Below are 19,873 nucleotides of genomic sequence, written 5' to 3'. Positions count from 1 at the left end.
ATCAATGAAGGAGTGGCAACAGAGGATGGACAAAGCACATGCATAGAGCAGGACAATGAAGACTCAGTTTTACAAGGTTAATATCTTTCTATAGAGAAGGATAAAAACGTACGCAGTCTCATGAAAATTATTGGAGTAGGAATCTCAGATCTTTTCATACTAAATATAACACTTTTGGAGCTTTCTCAGCTTGCCACTAAGTAGTTGGGTCCCTGGAGGAATAACTATTAGTAGTCTAAGGCTTTTAGGAATAATCTTGTGTGTGTCTATCCTACTTAACACTAACTCAAGAACTAGCTAACAAGAACTAAAAAAAAACAAACAATGGTAATCAGGCACACAGATAGAGGACTAAGACAATTCACAATTCTTGATTTAGAAGGCTTTGCTGATCTTTTTCCCCATCCAGAAATTCCTCACAAAATTCAAAATGAATTGCTCCACTGTTAAGCATGGCTTTTTCTACCTAGGGCATAAGATATCTCAATTGGACAGGACAATTTAGTGCTGAGGTGACTGATGGCATGCTGTGCTGAGCTGGGAAGATGCTGTTGGATGGTGCCAGGAAGGCCACTAGACAGGGTCAGGCAGGTCAGGCAAGCTATCTTTTCATTGGGTAGCTAGTTATCTGGTAAAAAGAATTGATGTGCCAGTCTTGAGGGCTTGCTCTTCTATTGGTAGCTGTAATCTGTTTCTCTCTTTGCCATAGGCTGGATTGAAGGAAAACTGAACTTTTTTCAGGTGTAAGTACTACAAAAGCTCTTTGAGCTAAGGCAATGACATTAATCTCAACATGAACAGAAACATCTTCCCTTTGACTTCCTGAGATCCTCAGTTCTGGGGTCAATAGTTATCTCTGGGCAAAAGTTGTGGAAAGGCTTGCCTCTTCAAAAAATTATTTCTACTCAAAAGCCCCTTCTCTCTGTAAACAACCACATTTCCCCTGGGGTGATGAGCATTTTTTCACCTCCCATATTCCTTTGGGAATCATGTATAGATAAGTGTCTAAAGAAAATTAGGTGAATATAGTCTGTGCTTTGGAAACAGGTTTGTTGTCTTTTGGCTTTTTCATATTCATTTAAAGAATTCAGACTTCCTATACTTCCTAATTCCTTTTATCTTTTAAGTTTTCAACTTCTAAAGATTTTTTTTACTTGTCTGCAGTCTCACTTGGGCACCAGACTTGCCCCAAAACATTTGTTGGATCTTTGAAACATTGCATAGCACTTAGCATGTGAGGAAGTACATCCAATCCAACTCTACTTGAGACCTTTTGAGGCATCAAGAACTCTGCTTTCAGTGAGGGATTCAACATTCCACATTCCAGTCTTGTGCAACTCCTGAGAAAAGTAACTCCATTCTCCCATGTTAAAATCTTCAGCAAAATCACTGAATGTCATTGTTCTGGAGTCACCTGCTTCTCAGATGTATAATAATTGTTCTTCTCCTTCGTGCTCCCCTCCTGTGGAAAAGTAGAATCCTTAGAAGGCAGACTTGTGATTTTTAAACCCTTCCATTCCTCTGAGGATCAAACTGGGAATAGGGGTTCAGCTCACAGAAAAATCTTTGGGTCAGATACAATAAAGAATATCAGGAAAGGATTCAAATATTCACTATTTGCCTATATTCTGAGGACTAGACCAGTTAAAGTTTGCAGAGGTTTATCATCAGGTTGATCCTAGGCTATTAAACTGCATCCCCAGAGAATCACCATAATCATCTATAAATATCTATATGGAGTGATATCACCTTCAGTGAAAGGAGCACTCTTCTTCATAAAATCAAAATTCTTGATGCACTAAGGAAGTCCTACCCTTTTATTAAAATCACATGTACTCTATAGCTGTAGATATCTAATTGTAATGCCCTTATTGTTTGGTCTTAAGTTTCATTAAGTCTCATTGTAGCTGTTAACCATAATTACTCAGGTTGAAGCATTCCTAGAAGTAATGAAATGGTAAACTGTATTTAAAACATTTTTAGTTTATGAAAATTAAATTATATCATTATACATGATATATAAAAGCTTGGACAAATTAATAATTGCTAATTACTGTAATTATAACTGTATCCTATGGCTAGTAAACTTAAAGATCATATTAGATATCAAGGAAATATTCAGTGTTCCTTTAAATGCTATTTGAAGTCATCTTCAATATACTTAATATACTAAATATTCCTAATATTCTTAGCTATTAAAGTTGAGTTAAAAGTTAAAAAAACTATATGAAGACTATAATGACTGTTTAGTCATAATATTTAGAATGAAAGCATTTTAAACATCCTTATCTCAGGAGCAGCTACAAAGTTCTACTTTTCAAGACTTTCTATCAAAGAGCATAATTTTTAATTTGTGAAAGATGAATGATTAATATTAAGCATAAAAGATTATAATAATAATAATATTATGGTATCTGTGTAAATTAATGACAATTTTACTGACCAAAGAAAGAATCATTATCATCTCTGTTAAAACTTCAGCAAGGTATGGTATTAGTGTTTATTGCCAATTTTTGTAAAAATAGCATCTTTTCTGAACACATCATATAAATATGATAGAACACCCTTTGTATAAAAGAAAATGCAATAGACAATAGTAAAAAACATCAACAGTGATGGTGAAATAAGTTGGGGATACAATCCTAATTAGGAGAAAAATAACAATGAATTGCCATATTTTTTAAATGATATTTTCCCTGTTATGAGTTAGAGCCAACAATAAGATATAGAGAATCTTGGAAAAGACAACTTGTTGATAATCTTAACATGTTGACTCTGCATGATTGCTTGAAGTTATCAAAAGTCTGCATATTTACCAAATCCTTTTATGCAGCACTGAGAGGTCTGTAAATGGAAGGGATTGACTCAAATCAGTCAGAGATGGAAGGATAGAAACCTATTAAGAATAGAACACTAATAATACCAGAAACAAATGATTCCAAAGATAAGCAAAAAGGTGAAACTATCTAAGTGATTTTTTAATGCACTCATTGATTAATTTTTTTAAAGACATGGACAGAGGCATCATTACATAGCAGATAGAGAGCTGACCTTGGAGTCAAGAATATGTGGGGTCATGTCGTGTTTTGTCCAGATATGGATTGGGAAGTCACTTGAGCAGCACTCAAGACTATCTGTCACAGAGCAGTTGGAAACCTATATCCATAGATGGAGTTTTCTCATTCAGAAATTCCTGAAACCATTCAAATCAACACATTTAGTTTCTATACTGGCTTATTTTTAATGAATGAAAGATGATTATAAGAATAAATGATAAAAAATGAATGAAAATGAGTGTCACAGTCCTGAAAATAGTGTCCTTAGCATGAAAGCTGAAGATAAGTTAAGAGTAGAAATTAATTCTAAATATTAAAGAGAAGATACTTATATTGGGGGGGACTATAAAGTTTCTATGTTTAAGAAATAGCACAAAATTCACAGATAATGGAAAGGAGACAAAACTAAATTTAGGTATAGATGGAATAATTATCAAATTGACAAGTAATAACTAATGTGATAGATGGCAGATTTCTTCTGCTTAGTTCTTGAGTTCAGAACTTGGAGAATTGGGGGAGAAGGTGCAAAGATAAAAACAGACTTTATATAAGGAAAACTCCCTAATAAATGAAATTATTCAAAAGTGGAATGAGCTCCTTTGGGACATCATAGGATTCTTCCTGACTTGAAGTTTTCATTCAATCACTATATGACAGATGGAGAATCTTATGTGTGAACTGGACCAGATGACCCCAGTGGTCATTGCTGAATTTGTGATTCTTTGGTATAGTTTTTGTGTAGCTTCACTTTTTTCTTTCTGAGATGAATATTTTTGGGAACTTATTAAATGGATCATAAGAAGTTAAAAATAAATGTCAGAAGATAATAAGAATACTTTGCAACATCACTGAATTTGAACTGAGGATATGGTGAAAGAATTGATATATGTGACTGTTAAGTCATTGACATTAGCTTTGAAAAGAGAATATGTCAGAAGCTAAGGGAACAGAGAAAATTTCTCAATATACCCAATGAGTAAAATTGAAATACACAGAAAAAAGCAGAAGCAATTCTGTGGAACTCTACTCACTAAGCTTTGACCCAAAGGAAAAAAATATTAGACTATACCTACTTCCCTTCTTGGAAGAAGTGAGAGAGACTAAGGACATGAAAGACTACCTCAAAAGATGGACTGGACTGATGTACCAGTTAATTTTGATGTAGTACTTTTTTTTCCTTTTTTTATAACTCTTTAGCATAAGAGACAGTCCTTGAAGAAAGAGAGAATGATATACTGGGAAGTATATGTGATATAAAAACATAAGTTCAATAAAAATGTTGAAAGAAATTCAACTTTTCTTATTTTTAAAAGGAAAAGAATGAATTTTGAAAAGTAAAAACCTTAGAAAATGGTAGAATATATTTCCATATAAACATTTAGATAGGAAAATTTTGATCGCTATTATCAGCAAGACTTCATCATTAAAAGGTGATGTCAAATATTCTCATTTCTTTTTATGACGAGATTCATTGGACTATTATGGACTATTATACTTCAAAGCATCTAAAAAATTTTGTCATACTATCCTTGTGGGCAACATTTCTAGCCAAATGTCTCATGAATATACATACATATATATACATATATATATATATATATACATATATATGTGTGTGTGTGTGTGTGTGTGTGTGTGTGTGTGTGTGTGTGTGAGAGAGAGAGAGAGAGAGAGAGAGAGAGATCCTTCATAGTTAATGTTTTTAAAAATAATTTAAAAAGTATGATTATCATTTTGAAAATGGCACAAAGCTGAGGTAATTAATACATAGGACAGCAAAGAAAGGGTCCAAAAAGGTCTCAAGCAGTTAAAATGATTGCTGAATCTAATATGATAAAATTTAATAGAAATATTTGTAAAGTCCCTATTATTATGGCAAGAATAACCATTGATAACTTTCACTCAAATAGTGTTGATATGAAGATCAAATAAGTTAACATATATAAAGTTAACATATATATATAAAGAATATTTGACATCACCTTTTAATGATGAATTCCTTCTGATAATAGCGATCAAAATTTTCCTATCTAAATGCTTATATGGAAATATATTCTGCCATTTCCTAATTGCAAATCTGAGAGAATTATACATATGCTAGCTATTGTTATTATGAAATGAAGTAAAAATGATATGGAAGGATAAAAGAAGCACCCTGAAGGCTTCATGAGTATCCACAGTGTTAAAAGCCTAGAAGAAAACTTCTGTACACTACAAATAACACCTTCAGAGTATATATATATGGGAAGATTTGAACAAGATGTACTTGTTGGGGTGAGAAGAAAGTTCTCACACTGGTGGGAACCTGCATCAAAGTGTTTATCAATGCAAATTCTTTTTAAAAAAATTCTAATCAATTTTCAAATATATAGAATGGCAGATTATGGTCTGACATCAATTTAAATGAAAAAAAAATCTAAATGTTTCCTGAAAGTCCTTTAAACTCTGAGATTCCAAGACTGTAATTTTACCTCAGTCTTTATTTTTTCTTAAGCATTTCTATTAACTGAACTGCTATGGGTTTATATTATTAAGTTGTTGTTTTTTTTTTTTTTTTGCAAGGCAATGGGGTTTAAGTAGCTTGCCCAAGGCCACACAGTTAGGTAATTATTAAGTGTCTGAGGTCACATTTGAACCCAGGTACTCCTGACTCCAGGGCCGGTGCTTTATCCACTACACCACCTAGCCACCCCGGTTTATATTATCATTACAAGAGAGAAAATTCTCATTCCATTTTCCTTTCTTATGCATTCATTAACCACTATTATGTTCAAAGCATTGTAGTAAGTACTGGAAACAAAAAGACAAAAGATAACAAAAGTCCTGGCCCCTCAAGTTGCTGAGCTTGTTACCTTTCTAGATAAATCTGTTGCTTTTTTTTGTTTGTGTGGATAAAATGAAATATTTTATTCATTAGGGAAACCCAGAAAGATGGGTTCAAAATCATAACTAACATTTAAATAATGCTTCAACATTCGCAAAGCATTTTCAAACATAATCTTTTAAGATTAATAATAATTATCTGAAATAAATACTCCAGGTACCATTGGTAGACCTATGTTACAGATGAGGAAACTAAGAATGATAGGTTACTCCAATTAATCGCAAACATTTATTAATAATGTTTTATGACAGACACCTGTGCTGTGTTTAAGATATAAAAAGAGTCATAATTGCAATCCTGCTTCTGTCAAAACAACTTGCAATAGAATGCAGGAGACCACAGTTACTAAATCTCAAAGACAGTATTTGAATCCAAACCTTCCTAATTCAAAGTCAGCATTCTGACAAGTTTATAGCAAGTGCCCTTATTTAAAAAAAAAAAAAGGTAGTTCCTAGTGTTTGTAGGAAAGGTGCTAAGGAAACTATTATGCCAGAAATGCAGCCTCCATCTAAACGTTTTGGGTTTTTTTGGCCAGGCCTATGTTTTAAAATCACACTTCTGCTTTTTCTAAACATCCAAAAATGTTTTTTTATTGACAAAAAATAATGCAGTATAAATAACTAATAAGTAAGAACTAGACATAATTACTCAGATTCTCCAGTGTGTTGGCTATTTCAGAGAGAAAAAAATCTCTGAAAATTTTCACGCAATTTCATGCAATAAAGAAAACACTATTGTTTCCTAGGTATCATCACTGCAAGGCACAAGGGAATCTGAGCCTATGAAAAAATGGAAGATTTTGAAAGGAAAGATAAAATATATATACATTTTTATACGTGATTACCTGTTATTAGCTGATTCCGTAACATTCCTCTTTCTTGATTAAAAAGAAAAATAATTCTATGACATGATTCTATTACCTTTTTAATAAATATTTTTAGAAGATAGTATAAACTTTAATTTCTAGTGAAGATGTTTTAAAATCTTTAAATGAGAATGGAGACTCTTGGGTCTTAGAAAAAAAGAGTTGGTACTAACTCCACCAGTGAAACAAACGTGGATTGAATTCTAAATGTTTGCTGAAAATAAATAGTATATGCTTAGTCTTGGGAGATGTTTCTTTTCCAATCCTGAATTCAACCATTTAGGACCTTCACCAACCTGATAAAGATGGGGTGAATCTGCCATATTCTTCCAATGAAGCCCATAATGAATCAATCCAGCATCCAAAAGAATGAAGGAGATTTTTAAGTTTAACAAATAGAAGTTGATCTTTGTAGACATAAACTTCTTAGTTTTAATTCTTCATCTCTAAATTAGGGAGAGAAATGTCAAAAAGCATTTCAGATCATTGAACTTCTTAATTATAAAAATGTATTAGGAAACTTCTTAAAATTCGGTAATACTATTGAATCTTTTCATTCAATGATATAAGAAAAATTCCTAAATGTACTTCTTACCAGAACTGGCTCAATTAATGGACAATTTTTTTTTTTAAGTTTGAGTTGAAAAAGCAAACTCAAGTGTAAGAAAGTTATTATTTTAATCTAAAACTGTGAAGAATACATATGCAAATATAATATCAGGATTTCTGATATGTTTTAGAATAGATATGTACATTTCAGTACCCATCAAATACTTAATAAAAGATGGCTCCTCTAGGCAATTTGCAAACTATAGTTTCATCTAGATATATGTCAGTGTAAATCAGGAACCTTCAGTTCACAATTTTTCTAAACAAGTATGCCATAATCTTTCCTAGTCCTGTTTCCGTCAGACTCTCATAAATCTACTACATTGCACTGTCTTCTCAGAATGCAGTCAAATTCAAATACTTTAAAGGATAGTGAAATATATACATGGGAAGTTCATAGTAGGAGTTAGTGATTTACTTCACCTGGATATATATTTCATTTTAACAAATTCTTAATAGTCATCAACCAATTGTGCTTAAAGTCTACCTCATTAGTATTGCACTTCATTCACAAATTGTTCTTTTTGTTATCTCTAATAAGCAAGGTGGGACTAGCTGATCCTTTTGCATAAAAACACAGAGTCATGGTTTAACAGGGCTATTATTTTCTTTTTTTTTAATAAACAAGGCAGACCTTGATCAATTGAATACAAACCTAGTTTTTCATAATGCAGAAACCTGTCTTTAAAGAAAGTACAGTACTGTACTTCCAATTTCATTTCCTTTGGGTTAAGTATATTAATATTATCCAAAGTAGTTTTACCCAAGAATCATTGCTTTTGATTTCTTCCCCTGATTTTTGGAAGTACCTTTGATTTTAAAAAATGCACAAAATATAAAAGTATTTAATTTTTTGCCTCAAAACTAAGACCATATATTAAATACAGAAATTAAGAATTCCCTTTCCCTTTTTTTCTGGAATTATTCTTTATAGTTTTGTATTTATTGAATGCATTCATAGGCTCCCTTAGGATGTGAAATGTATGGAAATATATGTGCATTACTAAAGAAAGAACTAAATTTATTCTTTCCCCACATCATGCTCTTCTTTGCAGTAGAGGTTTTTAATTCAACACAGAGCTAGAATGAGATGGAGCCAATTTCCTGGTCTATATGTGTGACAAATGCTGAAAGTGGCACAAGATTAACAAATTAGTTGAAGTATAGATCTTAAAAGATTTTTTTTTGCTGTGTCTCTAAATCAAAATGCACACTTTATTTGAAATGAAGTCTCCTGTAGAATTTCATAATAAATGAGGATCTTATAGTTTTCTATAATTTAAGATGGTAAAAGGGGTTGTATGACCATCAACAATCTTTTTTTTTAAATGTTACCTTTAGTGAAACTTCCAAAGGTTAAACATTCTAAACTCTGTTTTAAATACCTTTAATTGCCATCTGTTGCTTTTGAGCACACTGTCAGTGTGCTAAATAATGATTTTCCAAGCCAATATTACTTGCATATTTTTCAAAGTATGAATTATAGAAGTGTGCTGTTACTCCTTTGTTTGTATTTGCTTCAGAAGAAATTAGGTTAAATCAGCATCCTTTCTGTATGATGATACCTTTCTAAAAAGCTTTCTTACAGGGACTTGAAATTAAAAGTATACAACTTGACCTTTTTACCTGATAAAGTAATCCCTTGCCTGATATAATCCATATATCTAACACTAAACAATATAAATATCTGTGCCTAAGAAAGAATCTAACAGTAGTGGCATTGTTTAACTTTAGGAGAAAATACTTACATTAACTATCAAATATGCTTGCCTTGATTTCTCTTCTCAACACAGAAATGCTTACACTTTGCAACTGCTTCTTTTAAAAACCATTAACATATGATGTTGAAAGAGTATTTTCATGCTTCATTAATATGTTTCAAAAGTTTCCTCATTCAATCAGTTTTTAGAACCCTATCAATAGTCTACCTGGTTTATTATTATTTTCTTGCTCAAATTACATTAAAGTAATGGTATTTTAAAGTAAACAAATTCCTACTTGCTATAGCCAAACATGATAACGTGCTTAAAATTCAAGAAGAGCCAGATTCAGGTTGTATGTCTCAGTCACCCAATCTCCTTTCACATATCTGTTCATGTTGACAGACTATGTCATAATACATCAGCTGAAAGATCAGCACAGAAGAACAAAATTTCATTGCCTGACAGCAAGAGAAAAACGGTTTTTCACTATTAAATTAGCAAAAACATACCATTACTTCATTCCTAATAAGGGTAATATCTTAAAAAATAAGCCCCCATTTACACATTTGATTGAATATCAGTGAAACATTTATTTTAATCATATTTACATAAAAAAGAAAACTTGTACTGTCTTCTTGCAGTCAGATATTTTATAAGCTAATCATCACTTCATATTTTCTCCTATTACTTTAATTTTTTTATTAAGGATACTAACCCTAATCTCCTCTCAGTGAAATCTACGGTTTAACAAAGTCAAGCATATAATATGCACACTAAATATGTGTGCAAAGAATATCTCCTATATTAATCAGCAGCTTTGTAAACTCAATGGATATTTAGGGTTTTTTGGTAAAAGTTTGATAGCTTACACTTTTAAAAAATTGAACTCTCCTATACAGTCGAGTTTCGGTAGAAATTTAACAATACCTGGAATAAATAATGTCTTTTGCAGCCTGGGGCAACATCTGCCACTTAGGTGTTAATTCTACTCCTGTTTGAACACTCTCCAACATATGCACTTCTCTTTTGTCTATTATCCTAGAGTTGTGCTATTCCCAAATATTGACATCATCTACTTTTATCAGCACTAACTGCTCTGAAGCTTCCTAGTCTCATGCTCAGCTCTATTTCTTTCTATTGATTATCTTCCTCACTCCAGCAGGTAGCTAGCCAGCGAGGCTGTCCTGAGAAATAGCTTCCAATGACTTTATACGCACAATTTACACGGAATTGTTTAAAGAAGATATTAGCCTCAATACAAATCAGTGAACCTCATTTAGTCAATACTGCACAATTCAGCTGTTGGCACCCTGTCACATGTTAGTCTTTAAAGCCAAATACCATCCCCAATCTGCACATTAGCCATAGTATTTAGTTTCATATTAAAATGAAGCTAGTTTTTCGCTTGCCATTTCTTTTTGAAATCTTTTCAATACATTTTTTACATCACCTCATTGAGCCATATGATAGTAATATATTTTGAAGTATAAAAAAACCTGAGATTAAATGCTTGATTTTTTGACAGTGTCCTTAAATATAATAAATTCAAAGGGAAATACTGTTAAGTTAAAATGGAGTGTTTTTCATTAAGTCCAATCAAATGGTAGACAACAAAGGATCTTTTATTTGAGAATATGAAGTGAAAATGAAAACCAGAAAACCTTTACTAAGAAAAGGTCTAGCTAAATTATGTTGGAAGGAGGTCTTTAGATTGAACCTGGGTGTTTCTTTTGCTAAAAGTGAATTAAACTAAGAGATGCACTGAGTACATATTTTACAAAGAAGCAAAATTTAGCATTTTGGAAAAAATGAAAATAAGATCAGACTAATTGATTTTGAAAATAATTTGAATAAAATATTACAAAAGAACTTTACTATCACATTAGATATTTCCCTTATATTGATAACACTGAAACGTGCTTAGGGAACATAAGGAAAGTCCTTTCTTTTCTGTATCATAGAAATGCTAGACTAGAGTAAGAAGAGTTTTTACATCTTAGAACTGTTCACCCTTACATTACTAGTTTGTTATCTTATGATATGATATGATATCCAAGTGTGGAAAATGAGAGAAGATTTAAATATAAATCCAAATTTGCCTTATGAATAAAGAGCACATGGCAATAACAGTATAATAATGTTACAATTCTTAAAGCTATCCAAATACTTCAAGATGAACTGTAATGCATTAAAATACTTTGGTGGTTGTGTAATACATACTCAATAGTTTACATATAAATGTAAAGGCACAAGAACATGAATATTAGGTTTTTATTCCTTTATTTATGTTTAAAGTAAAAGTAAAAAAAAATCATCTTAGGAATTTATGATTAAAGTTTCCACAGAAGTAACTTGCTTCTTTCTTATAAAAGTTAATATTTAAGTGAAAGAAGATTAAAAATATAAACCATATTGTCTTTGGTCATTTCTGTATCCTGTTTATATTACGGAAAATTTTTGTTAAGTAAATGTGAAAATAAGAATCTTGGTTTTGTAAGTCTTCAGGAAAGTATAACCTACATGTGGAAATGGAAGACAATTTCTTTAAAAATGACAGTTGGTAATGCCCTTTTGGAAACTATTTCATATCATCTATAATTAAATTGCATTGATAATTATAGAAAATATATGATCAAGGGTTTTATATACACACACATATACATATACATATACACACATTAGTATCAAATGCTAAGGTGAATTTTGAATGATCTTTACTTTCTTTTCCCTTGAAAGATCACTGAATGGGAGGTAGGGTTCTGAACCCCAAGTGGAGAGGCATACTAAAAGATGACCAGTCTACCCTTGCCCATACATCTTCTCACAACATGACACTCATATAACTGTTTTTTTCATCACTAATATTCTATAAAGAACAGTTCAGTTGCCAAAGGAAAAACATTTACAGAAAAGAGAAATATAGTAATTGGATATTCAAGGCAGCATAAATAAAGGCAGGTGTAGTTTAGGGATTTGCAATATTTTCACTATGTCCCTTCTTCTGGGTTTATTTTTTAGAGGTCTCATTGCCCACACACACACACACACACACACACACACACACACACACACACACACACACACACACACACACACACACACACACACACACACACACACATACACGTACACACAGACACACAATCACACATTTATATTTGTGCCAAATCCTAAATTCATCAACATTATTTGGTCAATTTTTTTTCCTTAATCAGTTAAGGGGTTTTTGGTTGACAATATTTTTTGATTCTCTTGCATATGTTTTATACATTGAATTGCATTTCAAATTACACTATTGACTAAGAATTCCTTTTTACTTCATTCATTATGTAATATTGCAATATAACCTTGTTAAAGATATATTTTATACATTCCCAAATTATTTGCAATATTATGATCTTTCCAATAAAAGTATATACTAAAAATACAGAATGAAAACTGTTTAAAAATTATGTGCCTCACCATAAAAATAAAATAACTTTTAAGATTAATTAAAAACTATAAACATAAAATATTAGCTTAAAATTATGTCAAAATATAGTAAATATTAAACCCAAAATGTTTCACATTGTCATTTTTAAAGGTTGTAATCTTTGATGATTCCTTTAAAGTTATTTATGAATCCTAAGGAAAAAAGATATTTTTGGTAGTTGTTTTCTAATAATGAGCGTATCTGCTTTTTACTTAAGTTGCTTTGATTCCTGAATTTAAAAAATTCAAATGATGATTTTGACTATCCTATTTCAGAACCCAGACTCATGATATAAATTAAAATATGACCACCTGTTTAGGCCAGTCTTTTAATTTACTGATAAAAAAAAGTTTATAACTTCAAAAGACTTATTTTTAAACAATAAGGTAAATGGGGGAAATGTTTCCTTGATATCCCAAAGGTTGTAAAATAAAAAGTATATTGTTTCCATTCTTAATCAAATAAGAAATGTTTTTTAAAAATAATAAAATCTTGGATTAAAATGCAGGATAACCTTTTGCTTTAATTTGTATTTAATTTTTCCTTAATTTGCAAAGATATTCAAGGTGTATTTGTGAAGAGATTATTTTTTGTTTTAGAATATCAAATGGAAAAAATATATTCAAACTGCCAATTGTTTCTTTTTTATGGATTTAGTTTTTAAAAATCTTTTATAAATTTCATTTTAGTACTAATATTATGATTATCAATCAGTCAGTATTAACATATACATTTTCTTGAAAACAGAAAAACATTAAGACATGAAATAATGTATAGATTCTCCCACATGCTAATACTACTGAATTACCCTAAATTAATTGTAAAATATTATCATTCATATAATATCCCTAAATGGAATTTAATTAATATTCTCTTTGTTTAGAATCATACATGGTCATGGAAAGAAATTTATATTAAACAAGGTATAATCACTGAGATCATTATCATTATCTTAGTATAATAAATTCTGACCATTTATTTATACATTAATATAAACACAATTGATTTGATACATATATATCTGCATGCTTATCTTTTTAATCATGAATTCCTATAGAGAATGGAAAGAATTGGTGTTGTCAGAGTCTGACAAAATAAAGATATTATCTCTCAGTACAAGCTTAGTTAAGAAAACTTTTAGAATATATGAAGAGAGAAAGAGAAATAATGGAGGAAAGAGACAGAAGAAATAGGGGGAGAAAAGAGAGAGAGAGAGAGAGAGAGAGAGAGAGAGAGAGAGAGAGAGAGAGAGAGAACAAATGACAGGACAGACAGAGAAACTGACAGAGAGGAAAAAGAGACTGAAACTAATGAATAAAAAATTCAAATTCAGAATAAAATATATTACCCTTTCATATGGAGAAATCTCCCCAATAGCTACTCTGTCTCTTTGTTTCTCTTATTTTTTCTTGCTCTCTCTTCTCATCTTCCAAATGTCTTTACCCATTTCTCCTTTTTCAGAGTCTTGTCTCTGTCTCTTTGCTTGTTTAGGATAAGATAAAGGAGTAAAGATAGTAAGGTGGAACCATTTATTTTAGTAAAAACTGAGCATTTAATTTAAGATAAAGCAAAATTAAAAGTGAATTTTTTCAAATAAGATTACAATTAATCTTTCCATACTATATTGTGAGGATTTGCTTTCAATTTTTCCTAAGCAAAACATTATAAAAATATTAGTAACTACCCATCATAATTATACATAAACTTTAAAAAAATTCTCCATAGAATAGAGTACAAAATATTAGATGAAAATTAATTTCTACCAAATTTCATTTTATAGTTAACAGTATTGTCCATTAAATTAATTGTATACTAATAAAAGCTTTTGAATCACATGTACATATATGCCCACTTAACCTACTTTACATAGACATTTAATAGGTATTTTTAAAATATTGCAATTTCTGACAACCCAATCTAAGCAGCATTCTGAAAAATGATGTCACTAAATTCAGCCTCCTCTCTGTTTCCCTCATCTCCTCATTTAAAAAAAAAGTCTACAATTGACATTATTTATACAATAATGGAACATGTATTCTATATTGCAACTTAAAAATGAATACAAAGATTTCCCTATAATACAAAACATTATATCCAGAAGTTATTTATGTTCCAAGTATTTGTTTTGAAGATTTCAAATGGTAGGAAAAGCTAGATTATTATAATTTTAGCTTTATGAATGTTTGGAATTAGAATCTTTGAACATATGTTTGACCAAAAATATCTCTCTTTTGAAATAACAATATTATTCCTTTCAATGAAAAGATTCCATGAAATAGAAAATGAATAAAATAATTAACCAATTAAATTGCAAAAAAATCAACAAATTGTTAAGGTTGATGTTAATATCTCAAAATTCCTAGAAAGTAAAAAAACAAATGCATAGCCTCCATTGCCTCCTATTAAATGAAGACTACTACTTATTAAAAGTAGGCTAATACTAGTGATTGGGTGGGGAGTAGGAATGGAACCAAACCCAAGAAAAAGGGGGGAAATCTTTTTCTTTGCTCCTCAAAGGGCTTTGGGCCTAATTATTTTTAAGTATAATCCAACCAACATCTTCTCATGCTTAGCTGCACTGAGTGACACTATTTGTGATGCCCAGTCTGCTGAAACTGAGCAGGTTGCTGTCAGTTTAAAAATGACTATAATAAAAGTGACCACAAAGATGGATCTTGTGATTTTGCGTTTCTAATCAGTCATCTGTGAAGAACACTTTTGCTTTGATTCAGCAGACTGGTGACAGCCATGATTGATAGTGCACGAGGATAGAAAAAGGTTATTAACTGTCTTCCTATTAAACTCAATGTATTACCCCTCTAGGTGCATCTCCTACTGTAAGTTAAAGCACTTACTCAGGTAAGGTCAAGAATGAGCTCTATAAACATAATGTCTGTTCTGTCGAAAATGAACAAGGAACTCATGGTACATTTTTTTATTTAGCATAAACCTCATTTAAATTCCATTAATCTAAAAATCAGATTATCCCTTTTATAAATGGTACCCATAAGGAAAAATTTTGTCTATAATATTATAGGTGTACATACCTTTAAATGTAAAGATTTGCAGATATAGATATGTCCACATACAGTCCCACATACATTGGACCTTTGCATTTATGGGTATTTAACTTGTGCACATAAAAAGAAATCAAATGATTCCATTATTTGTGGAGTAAACATTTTTTTTGGAAAACTAGACACAAATTATAGATTCACATATTTGATATAATATCAGAAAGGCTTTCATGGAGATACAAGGTTTACATTAATTATCTATAACCCACAAATGATTTAAAAATCATTTAAAGTTGATGATTATACATACATATTATCATCAATTTAAAATTTTATATATAAAGAATTATGTTATTTATATTCCTTTTGGGACAAAATATTTTCATTATAATTTTTAAAGCTAAAATAATATAACATAGATGCAATTTTAATTGTATTTTTTGTTGTATATTTTAACTAGATAATAGAAATATTATGTATCCTAAAATATTTATATATTTCTAATTATCTCTTACTTATAATTAATGAAAAGGGAAGAGACTATTAAATTAAATAATAAGATTTTTATTAAATGTTCATGTTTTTCCTGTGCTAATTTTTACTCATTGAAGCTATAATCTACTCAGGATTTCTATGCACTCTTAAGTGTCTTTCTCAAAAGAGTTTAGATTTATAAGTTTGTGTACTGGGAAATAACATTGAATATCTGCATTTTCCTTTAAATCCATAGCACAATACTTTTCTTAGATTTTACACTGCAACTATTAAATACATGCCAAAAATTATTTGAATTAGAAAAATATATTTTTAAATGTCAATCTGTGAGCATCAAGTTAACACTTTGACCTATGTCAATCAAAAGTTCAATTCAGTATATTCAGTTGTTTGTAATAGATCAACTGGGCAACCAGTTGTTATAGTTATTAACCTAATCACAAAGTATAGAAAATATAACCAAGAGTTTATGTGGCAATATTCCCAAGATTATTTTCCGGGGGGGGGGGCATATTTTCTATGCTTTTCCACCTTTTTGTAACAATTTTGTTAATGCTTCCAAATTTATTCTTAATCACATTTTAAATCAAATATTAAATATTTTTTGATGAAAATGCTTAAAATGAAAGAATGGAGTTCAAATCTGAGTTTGTTTATGTACATTATTTCATTATCTTATCAATGATTCTTATTACATTTCATAATGCAAACATGACTGCTACAATACTAGCTACTTGGATATCTTTTTAAAAAATTATTATCAAGGTTATATATGTTTTAATATTTCCTAGTGCTTTATATGGACTAAGTATTACCCCATTGTACCTAAAAATGGTTGTTTCTCACAAAAGATATTGATACAACTTTCATAAATACATTAATATGGTTACATTTTCTTAGGTACAGTCTTGGTATACCCGTAATTTCCTTGATAGATTTACTTTTATTGTTAATTGAAAACTGTAATGACCCTATGAAACTTTACAACTTGTTTACTTGCTCTCTGCCAAATGAGAGGTCACACTGGGTAGGAAATTAGTTACTTCAGTAAAAGAGAGGAGAACATGAACAGGACTGGCTTTATCTGTTCTTGCACAACTATCTATAAACTGCAGAAATATTTTAATTTGTTTTTCATTGGAATTGTAATGATATAAAAAAGATTAGCATGTTGCATGAGAATTTGCAGAGGTCTTTTATCAGGTGAGTTAAGCTAGAGACCATTTACTGTAGTCTCCAGTACCTTTAGTCTTTGCTTAGTTCTAAAGTCAAAGGAAAAAAAATACTATTCTGATATTTTTACATCGCAATAAACTTGCTCTTCTCAGCTGTGAAAAAAATAAAATTAATTTCTTTTCCTACATATATTTCTTTGGGAATAAAACTCTCACAGTAGGCCCAGGTTCATGAAAGAGGAAAAATGGCTTTATGCAGTTTCTTCTATCTATTTCCTTCAGAGAGCAAAAACTTTAGACACATATTACAGAAAGGTTACCATTCAGGAGATCATATGCAACATCAGTCACTTAGAAGAAGGTCATTTCCATTTTAAGTTATCTGATTATGACTCTAATTTCCATGACTAAAGTTAATGATGGACCACTTTTGCAAAACCAATTGGGAGCAGATATAGTAGAAGTTACAATATCAAAACATACCTTCCATCTTTCTTGAATGTAAAGTTTAAAACACACACAGATCTAACATACACACACACACACACACACACACACACACACACACACACACACACAGAAACACACATACACCACCAACAAACACCAAAGACAAATTAATACTGGACCAACATTGGGGAAAATAGGAGGTTACATTTTTATTTGATTTTTGTGCAAGCTACTTAACTCTAATTATTTACTAATGGGGGAGAAATCACTTAAGTTCACAACTTTTCCTTACAAACTTTTATTTGCAACTCTGGTGCGTTTTTCTATTCCTCACCCAGCACTGTCTTACTTTTCTGAAGTTGTCTACCCCAGGTGATAGGATGCGTTGACTCTCTGAGTGTGTGGAGCAAGTGAGAAAAGAGTGACAACAACTACTGTCCCTCCTATAGTACCTGAGCGCAGTGGCGGCCGCCGCCTCTACAGCCCATCCCCATCCCTGTCTCCAGTGCTGCTTCTGTCAGGCTCACCGGTGATTTGATAGGCCTGTCGGGTTGCCATGGTGTTGACTTCTTGCCTCTGAGGAGCTGCCCAATGGCTGTGGGTCTGGGATTAAAGCGGGAAGAGGCAGCCGCCACAGCTGTTTCAGCTGCAGCAGTAGCTGAAACAAGAGGGAGGAGGAAGAAGGGGAGGTGGAGGAGGAAGGCAGATAGCTTGCAGCATCAAACACTATACACAGCCAGGGCAGCCCGGAGGGGAAGGTAGTATGAAGGGGTAGAAAAAGGAAGGGTGAATTCTAGACGCAGTTCAGCAAGAAAAGTGAAGTGATGAATTCCAGCGAAGACGGGTCAGGGTTCATTTCTCAGAAATCTTCCAGAGTTAGTATTGTTCACACCCAAGAAATCAAGAGGAATAGTAGTGATGGTGAAGGGTGTAGTAGGTAGGAAGAGAGTGATAGTAAAGAAAAATAAATAAATCATAACCAATAATACACTCCCCTACACACGCACACCCACACCAAATTGGCAACTAAGTTACCTGACATTTCAAGAGGCGCTAGAGACTGAAACTTCAATTTAGAAAAAACCAAGTTGTTCGGGATAGGACTGCGGGGAGGATATGCTTTTATACAGTAACAAAGTGAAAGAAACAGTTGTACTATGTAAGAGTCGAAGGTAAAGAGTGATGAGGACGATACAGAGACCCAAATGTAAATTGTAAACTAGGAAAAGAAACGGAAAAATTACTGTTAAGGATAAGTTTAGCAAAGAAGAAAGGGGAAAGTTATTTTAAAAAAATAGAGAAGAATCTCCAAAGTTCCCAAATTCCTTGGGATGAAGGATGGGGGAGGGGGCGTGGAGAGGTAGAGATTAGGGAGGAGAAAAGGGACGCGTTCTGATGTAAAGAGCTCTTCTAGGATGTCTGAAGAAAGTGACAGATTAGCTGGGATAATTAAGAAGATCCCAGTTCCAAATAAATTGGTAACAGAAGAGAAAAGTGAGGACATGATGGAGAATAACTGTCAGCAAAAGTAAATCAACAGAAATATAGAGAATCAGGCGAGGAAGCGGGGAAGATTCCAAATCAAGGCGAAGAAATGAGAGAAAAATTAAGTATTAGTTAAAGAACAACCAAAACAAGAAATGAAATGAGAGAAAAGGGAGTTATAGGATCTTGGGTTGAGAGGGTAGGGAGTGTGCGGAGGACCTGAGAGAGTGGATAAAGTAAATGGCAGTCAACTGGAAGAATCGAGACTGAAGGAGGAACAACTAGGTGGGAGGGGAGAAGGGTGGAAGAGACAGAGGGAGGAGACAGAAAGAATGAAGAAGAGAGCTAGAGACTAGGTGCTGCGGTCAGTTCTGGGTCTGAGGGTTAGGCAGGATCTCTACAGCTCTGAGAGAGCTCATCGACCAGCCTGCTGGAGTCACTATTCAATTCGAGTCCCAAACACACGCCTCACTAACTACTTTACAGCCACTTTCATTGATTTTCTTTATCAAATAAACATAATACCCGTTACAGCAACACTTCCTCTTCATGCAGGCAGAATGTCAGAAATTCTGCTGCATTTCTTCGAATTGCGGTTTTCCCCCCTCTAAATAAATTGTATTTTTTTATATACATGATCAGTTATATGATTACTAATAAGA

At 31.9% G+C, this 19,873-nt stretch overlaps 1 pseudogene; it reads right to left on the bottom strand.

Annotated features, from left to right (window-relative positions):
* LOC141499184 (spermidine synthase pseudogene) overlaps nt 1-19,873 on the bottom strand; it is an 85,493-nt pseudogene that overhangs the window by 59,288 nt on the left and 6,332 nt on the right.

Source organism: Macrotis lagotis, chromosome X, assembly GCF_037893015.1.
Source record: "Macrotis lagotis isolate mMagLag1 chromosome X, bilby.v1.9.chrom.fasta, whole genome shotgun sequence".
In the NCBI taxonomy this organism is placed as follows: domain Eukaryota; kingdom Metazoa; phylum Chordata; class Mammalia; order Peramelemorphia; family Peramelidae; genus Macrotis; species Macrotis lagotis.
Note: the sequence above shows the minus strand (reverse complement) of the source record. Positions and strands in the feature narration are given on the sequence as shown.